Source organism: Nicotiana tabacum, chromosome 22, assembly GCF_000715075.1.
Source record: "Nicotiana tabacum cultivar K326 chromosome 22, ASM71507v2, whole genome shotgun sequence".
Taxonomy (NCBI): domain Eukaryota; kingdom Viridiplantae; phylum Streptophyta; class Magnoliopsida; order Solanales; family Solanaceae; genus Nicotiana; species Nicotiana tabacum.
The window spans coordinates 82,667,986-82,676,444 of record NC_134101.1 but is presented as its reverse complement, the minus strand read 5'-3'; the positions used below and the strand labels follow the sequence as shown (position 1 = coordinate 82,676,444).

The window sequence follows — 8,459 nt, the reverse complement described above, 5'->3', positions numbered from 1 at the left end:
AGAAATGAAAGAAAATGAATTTGGTGATAGAAATATTAACAGGAACAATGTTTCACATTCAAGTAGACAAAGATACCATAGTGGCAGATTTGAAGAGAGATATATGGAATCAAGAAAATCTTCCTGAGAATCGTCTCATCCTAATGCTGAATACATGTAGTGATTTTTTCATGTTGAATGATGATGAAGTCCCCTTGCAGAACATGGGGTCAAAGATGGATCTCATTTTTACCTCTTTTTTAAGCATACCCATAACAATGGTGAAAATCAAGATGGTGATGGTGATAATGTCAGTATGAATCCTAAAACTCCTACTTCTCAAGGCGATTCATTTCCTAATACAAATAAATAGATGCAAATTTATAATTTAATAAGTTCTAATGTTGTGATTTGTGATATGGTTTTGCCAGTATTTGGATCATGTCGCACTTGCCCATCTAACATGAATTGATTGTCGGTCCTATTGGGAAAAGAAGAGTTGTAATATGCATTTAGCAAAAAGTATCTCTCTCTGTTATTCTGCTGAACTCCACTACACTTTCATGTCTGTTCTTGTAGGTTTTACTTGTGGTTTTCTATTGACATTTCGATACAATCGTTTTTAGTGCAAATTTCTGGTAATTAACATTAGCCACTAAATGCCCGGTGGACTTATAAGTCTGCTTAAATAAATCAATAAATGCAAGGAAAATTTATTTTAGATGAGAATTCATGTTATTCTTTCTCCTCTAAACCTATGTAACTTTGTAAGTGATGCTTACGGCTTGTTTGGATGGTTGTTACCTATTGTATTGTACGTATTGCAATTTTAAATATAATGTCTGTTTTGATTGTTATTTAAATTTTATTGTATATTACTGTTAAATTAATCCGTATTATGTCGGGACGAAAAGTACTACAATATGTAAGGCAAACGATATATTCATCAAAATAATATAGTATAACAACTATCCAAACAAGTTGAGGGGTCGTTTTGTTTTAAGTTAAAGAAAATTTAATCATCTTACTCATACAGCACTTGGTTTCTGGCATAAAATCCTACATAAATTAATACTATAATCTTTATATGACTAACAGAGTGTTTGGGTTTAGTATTGCACTCCCGTAAGTTAAGCTAAAGCTAAATCAGAAACCAAACGCTATATTACTAACTCCGGTATAAGTAGGAATAAAAGAACATATTATTTAGTAAGGAACAAATGTGGGATAAGAATACGTGTATCCATGTATTTATTATCCACATAACAAGAGAATACTTGCATTATTATTCACTGAATCTGTGTGGCAAAGAAACTTACTTTGAACAGAAGCAAAAGACAGGATGATAGAAGGGTTATATTAAACATTGATCCAGCAAAAGCTGGAATCAATAGCTACTATTCAGAAATCAGAACCATCTGGGAATACATCCAGGGTGTCTTGTTTGCCATTAACATAGTACTCAACAACTCCTTTCGTTCTGTCAAGCTTATCTAGATGATAGTTTATATAAACTACAACTGGCTTCAACTTCTTCAATTTCGAATCCTTTCGTACAGTTTTGAATAGGACCTTGCTATTCACGAACTGATAGAAATCCATTGTTCTCCTGGAAGCATAAAGTCCAATGTATCCAGGATATAATGGAAAGGTAACTCTTCATTGAAAACAGCTTGGTCCCTAAGGTTGTATTGTGGTCCGGTCCCGAGCCTAAATGGGCTAAACGAGCCAGGTCAAACGGTCCCGGGCTTAATGGTCCTGGAGGGTGGAATCGGCCCACTGCAGGCCTAAGCCCACATGGTCCCGGGCTAAACGGGTCGGGCCCATAGGCCTAAACGGGCCAATGCGTTCCGGGCTATTTTTTTTTGAATTTTTTTTATCTGAGTCAATTTCTTGTAAATTATATATATATATACACTATATAAATTGCTTATATATATATACACACACATACACATATAAGCAATTTATATAATATATGTAAGATAATTTCTTGTAAATTATATAACTTATATATATTATATATACTATATCTATATCTATAAATATAAGCTATATAATTTACAAGAAATAGCCTTACATATACTATATAAATTGCTTATATGTATATGTGTGTGTATATATATATAACTATATAATTTAGATAATTTACAAGAAATTGCCATACATAGTATATTGCCTTATATAAGATTTTTTGATATTTTTTTATCTAAGGCAATTTCTTGTAAATTATATTATATAATTGTGACTTAAATCTTCTAATTCAAATTTAAACACAAAATAATTGCAAAGAAATATTCAAGGGAATGCCTTATAATTTTTATTATTACGGCATTAACAAAAAATGGCAATATCTTTCTTAGTCTTCCTCCCCCCAATGGAATGAGCATAACAAGTTGCTAATACTACCATTAAAAGGAAAAAAAATAATAAAGATGTGCCAAAATACAAGTTACATATTAGTCTATGTATTATCTCTAATAAATTTCATAAATCCTTCAAGGTCCGGATGAATTTCCGTTGGTGGTGGCGGAAAAGAAGCTTGTTCGTCACTGCTTCCCGGCGAAGCAGTATCCTGCGCAAGTTCCGCTAGCATTTCATCATAAGCTTCGTCTATCTCCAGTTGTGATTCAGCAAGTCCAAAATTTCTTTTTTCCGAACGGATCCAATCTCTGAACAGTACTGATTTTTCCAAGTTCTCCCTCATAGACACTCTATGATCACCGATTTGAAGTCTCGCTTGACTGAAAGCGCTCTCTGATGCCACTGTTGAAGCTTGAATACTTAAAATATCTCAAGTCATCCTTGAAAGAACCGGATAGTATTTTTCTTTGTCCTTCCACCATTCCAAAACATCAAAGGAGCCGTCGGGATTCTCTGATTCAAGTCCCTGTGACAAATAAACTTGAAGCTCATTTAGTTGTGAACTATCACCAATATTATCACCTTGAGAACCCCTGAACTCCGTTCAAGAACTAAGTGTTTTTAGGCGCGCAGTTCTTTTAGATGATTGCGAACTTGACGAAGTAGGAGTTGAAACATTTGGTCTAGCATGATCTAAGACAAGTTGAAAAGCATTATAAATTGTTTGAATATTTATTTTAATTGAGGCTTTTGCATCTGCAAGTGTAGCAAATTCCTCATCTGAAAGTGATAAAGCCCTATAAATATTTGTATACCAAAAGTGAGGACCTCCTAATTTCATAGTAGGATTTAACATGGCAGCAACACCAAAAATATGGGGGATAAGGAAAAAATATTTTTTAAACTTATCTTTCATAGAATCAATAGCAAGTTGATAAATTACCCCATCCTCTGAAAATTGAGTAAACAAATCTGCAAGTGCTGCAATATAAACTAAACAGTTAGAAATAGTCGGATAATATTGCCCGGATAATTCATTTGTAGCAACATGAAATTGTTCTAAAAAGTCTACAAGCATTTTAACATTAGTCCAATCTTGATTTGTAAGGTGCTCATCATCACCACCACCAACACGAGCATTAAACGTTGCGTTTATTGGGTTTCTATGTTCATATGCAACAACTAAACTTTCATACATGTAATTCCATCTAGTCGGACAAAGTTTAGGAAATTTTTCTTTCTCTAAGGCCAAATTCATCACATTTTTTAAAATATTCTCTAAGTCTACTTCTACGGTTTGAATAAAAAAACTAATTAAGAGCCATTTTAACCTTTTCAATTTTAACATTTAATATTTTCATACCATCACCGACGATTAAATGGTAAATATGACAAATACATGTAACATGAAAAATATTACTAAATGCAGGATTTAGTATAGTTGTAAGCAACCCTATAGCATTAGTGCTACTAGGAACATTATCCATTGAAACTGACATTATTTTATCTCTATGCAAAAATAACTACAAATATCTGCAACTGTGTTAGCAATAAACTTATATGTGTGATGTGAATTAATTATTCTATAAATAATAATGCACTTTTGTATTTTCCATTCCTCATCAATCCAATGAGTGGTAACAGTAAGATAATCACAGTCATTACCACTGCTACCAATATCAGTAGTAATAGCAACGCGATAATTTATATGAGTAAATAAATATCGCAAATATTATTCATATTCATGTTTATATTTATAAATATCGTTCTTTACGGTTGCGTGAGGTCATCCTTTATAAGTAGGATTAAAAACTCTTTTAATATAATTCACAAAGTGAGGGTTAGAAGGAAAACTATAGGGTAAGTACATAACAGTAACCATTTTTGTCAATTCTTCATAATCTTTATTTGGATCGTAATATAAAATGTCACCGGTAACAGTGGTAATTCTCGGTTGAACTAGATTTGACCCGGTACTAGGGTTAACCTCAGTACCTACACTTGTCCCCTCTTGCGCAGCTTTCATTTGAAGATATCTAGCTTTATCTGTAGGGTGTGTCTTTATGTGTCTAGTCAAAGTACCAGTACTGCTACGGTCTCCAGTATATTTATGAGTCATCAAAGACACACAAGTTTTACACTTAGCCTTATTTTGAGCTCTTAGTTGAGTAAAAAGTGCCAAACAAGAGATATTTCGGGTCATCTAGAAGGTTGTCTATTAAAAGTAGTGGGTACTATATGAGGGTCAGGCGGGGTATCATTTGGATTTTTATCAGTTGGGTTAACAACAAGACTAGTAGGTGTATCATCTAAATCCGGTTGTGTTTTATCTAAATCATCATTTTGCTCATCATTTTCATCGATAGTTTGATTAGGATAAAGAGCATTCATATAATCATCATTTAATTGTTGACCTGGTGCAATATCATGGCAAAATTGACTATCGATAAATTGAAAATAAGGGTTATCACTATCAAGAATAATAGGTGGAGGAGGACAGGTAACAGGTCTGCGTCGGGGAGCCGGGGAAGGAGTAGTAGCTTGGCCACTAGATTCACCAATTTTAGATTTTCTTTTACCCTTACCACCAAATATTTTTTTCAAAGAAAAGTCCCTATTAATTATAATTATACAAACTAAAACAAACAAAAATATAATATTAAAACTTAAGAGTTGGAACGAGTTTACCGAATTGACGAACAACTTCTTGAAAATTGTATATCGTTGAAGACTTGAAGACATGAATACTTCAATTCACCAACTTCACAATTTTTCACAAATTGCAATAATAAAGTAAGGAATTATAGAAGAAAATTAGAGAGAGATTGATGATTTTGTGAGTAAATATGAAAGTATGATGGGGTATTTATAGTTGAGAATAGAGAAAAAGTGTAATTATAAAAAGTTTGGGGGCCAAATGGCTATTTTTTAAAAAGTCAAACGACTAAATTGGCAGGCCAACGACTAGTTTTTAAACTTCCAACCATTGGCCAATTTAACAAAAAAATTGAAAAATAGCCGTTGGGCCCATTAGGCCCGGTTAAACCGACCCAGACCCGCTAGCCGGTCCCGGGCTAAACGGTCCCGGGCTCGCGGTCTCAACATGGAGGACCGGCCCACAGTGGGCTTGTAGGACCGCTTGGGACCGGACCGTTTGGACCAGCCCGTTTAGCCCATGGTCTCGCGGTCCCGGGCTGGGCCCGGACCACAATACAGCCTTATTGGTCCCAAGTATTTGGCTACCGAGTAAGCCTATCCGCAACGCGATCAAAGAGCTCAATTGCAAGAGTGGTTGGTCGGATATAATCAAAAAAAAAAATAGAATTGTACACCCATATTTTCATTGTATGAGCGTATCGACCCCAACCCATATCAAGTTCATCAAAAACGTCGTTGTAACCATAAGCTGTTACGTTATTGTGACCATCAGACATTGACTCCACATCTGAATCCCGGTATAGCTCTCTTAGCTGCTTCAGCAACTCTGCATTTTTCTCCGATAACTTCCTAATGTATGATTTCAACATGTTTATCCACTCCATGGATTCACAAGACCATGGCTCAACCTATATACCGAATTTCACATGTAGAAAAGATACATAATAGAGTGTTGTTTATCACATGGAGCTAGGATTGTACATAGCAATTAGCATACAAATATACAAGTAATACCTCCCATCTTTCAGAAAGATGATAACGAGACTAAATTTGGAACAGCACTCGGTGCTACAATCTTTTGCAGGCTTCATTTAACATCCAAATTTAAAAAAAATACTTACAAATTTAGTTTAACTTCCATGCACTGACCGTCTAAAATGTTTTACTCAATTAAATCACTTATAAGGTAGTTATAAATAAATTTTCAGTGGTCAATTAAGCGGGTAAAAATCGAGACGAAAAATACTAGGTAATTTATTTCCATCTGCCCAAATGTTGTTGGAGAGAATTATCTCCTGCCTGTCTGGTGGCGAGATATAGCAGATACTCGATGAAATAATCGAGGTGCATGCAAGTTGGACCAAGCACCATAATTATAAAAAAAAAGTAATTAGAAAGATATTTCTATAATACGCATTAGTCAGTAACCTGCTAAAAATAATTAACTAACCCTGGCTTAATTACACTAAAAGGAAAAAAGTTACACGGTTATAGTGTTTATAACCACAAATGCTTGAGCATAGAAGTAATAGAGAAATCAGTGCACAATCACTTACCAAAACATTATGTTTAAAAAGAATGCGAGATTGATGAGCTGGTGGATTGGGAGAAAAGAACCCATAGGGATAAAAGAAAGCAAAGACATTTGGATTTCTATGATGAGGTATAATAGTTTGCTGGAAAGATCAAAACTCCAGACCCCACAAGAGTTGAAAATTTGTGGTGTTCGATTGATTCTTGAAATTATTCAGTCTACGAAGCTCCATTTTCTAGCAAAGAGAGCAAAGGTTAAAGTCAAGTAGTGGAAAGACTTGCTGTATGGAGTAGCGGACAGTGTTGTTTGTGAGTGAGAATGACTAGTTGACTTTTGGAGCCCTTGCATTTATTTAAAAGAAATGTTGCAAAAGTCAAATAATTTTATGTTGACTACGGCTTTTTTAAATAAAACTTGTATAGTGATTTTTATGTTGTTTTAAATATATATTCCCAGCGTTTCAGTTTATGTGAACATTTTTGCTTCGTTCCAAAAAGAATGACTCATTTCTAAATATGAAAATAATTTAGCTTAAATTTGCAATTCTACCCTTAATGAGAAGCTTTTATAACCACACAAATATTCTGAACCCTTTTTGACTTGTTTAAGACCACAAATTCTAAAAGTCTTTATTTTTTCTTAAACTTCGTGTCCAGCCAAACAGGTTCACATAAATTGAAATGGATAGAGTAGTACTTAGTAGGTTACTTACAAAATAAAATATTAATACCAAATTTACACACACAAAAAAAAAAAAGAAGAGATGTACTAAACACTCATGTTAGCATGTTTGGCCAAATTTTTACTATTGGCTTATTTATCGCAGCACACGGAGTCCCCGTCTTATACAATTATTGTATTCTGTCTATTGTCTATTCCAGACAGTGTCATAGTAGCATTGTATATTCTAGTATATGCTCATGCAATTATGATACCGAATTTTGAGGTTTCTAGTGGATATTCAAAGTTGTACCTAATATTATTATCACTTCATTTTATGTATTATTCATATTCAGTATTTTGGTAAAGAAGAACGTATATTTCCATGAGTTCTAAATTTAATTCTATTTATTTAATGAAATTTTTATTTTAAAAGTTAAAATAGATAATTATTTTGGAGGTTCATGTGTTGTCTTGTTTAGACAACATTATTGGGTGCCATCATGACCTATTATATGATTTGGGTCGTGTCATAGAATTAGTTAGCATTAACTTAAGCTGTAGTTATAGTGTTTGTTAGCTTGTATAAATAGTAGGTCATTTATATTTTCTGTACTGTAGCACAACATTTCAATCTCAGATAGAATGAATCATTTCTTCTCTGCTCTTCATCTTCTTTCCTTTCATTTGCTAGCCCTCATAGCTGAGCTTCATTAACAGAATAAATAAGAAAATTGGTTATAATTTAGTATTAAAAGTCAATTAGTAAAAATGTGAATTTAAAACAATAAAGATAAAATGGTACGAGAGAAGATGTATTCTAAGTGAGTTGTTATTAATTATATTTTATTTATTTATTGATGGTAGGCTAGAAACCCGTATTATAACCGTAGTATTGCATTATAATTACTGCATTTTACGTATGTTTGAGTTTAAATGAAAATGAATTATACTTATTACGTGTTTTATACCTTGCAGGAAGTGATTTCGAGTTAAGAAGTTAATTTGGAGCTAAATCCAACAAGTTGGAGCTTTGAAGTCTAAGTAAAAACCCAAGAAATTAAGTCAGGATCACGTTCGGGGGTCGAGAACCAAATTCGGATATCAAAAAGTGGACGAAAAAATTTACTCCGAAAAAACAACACAGTTGTGTCGCTTGGGGCACCTCATGGGGCACTGCATGGCGCGACACGGCTGTGTAAAAGTGGTTGTCTGGCAAAAAAAGTCTGCTCTCTGAATTTCTCACATGCGCGTCTGTACAATT

The 8,459-nt window shown here is 33.7% G+C and overlaps 1 pseudogene; it reads right to left on the bottom strand.

Moving 5' to 3' along the window:
* Positions 1 to 1,380: 1,380 nt before the first annotated feature.
* On the bottom strand, positions 1,381 to 5,885 carry LOC142175953 (arabinosyltransferase RRA2-like; annotated as a pseudogene).
* Between the last annotated feature and the right edge of the window lie 2,574 nt (positions 5,886 to 8,459).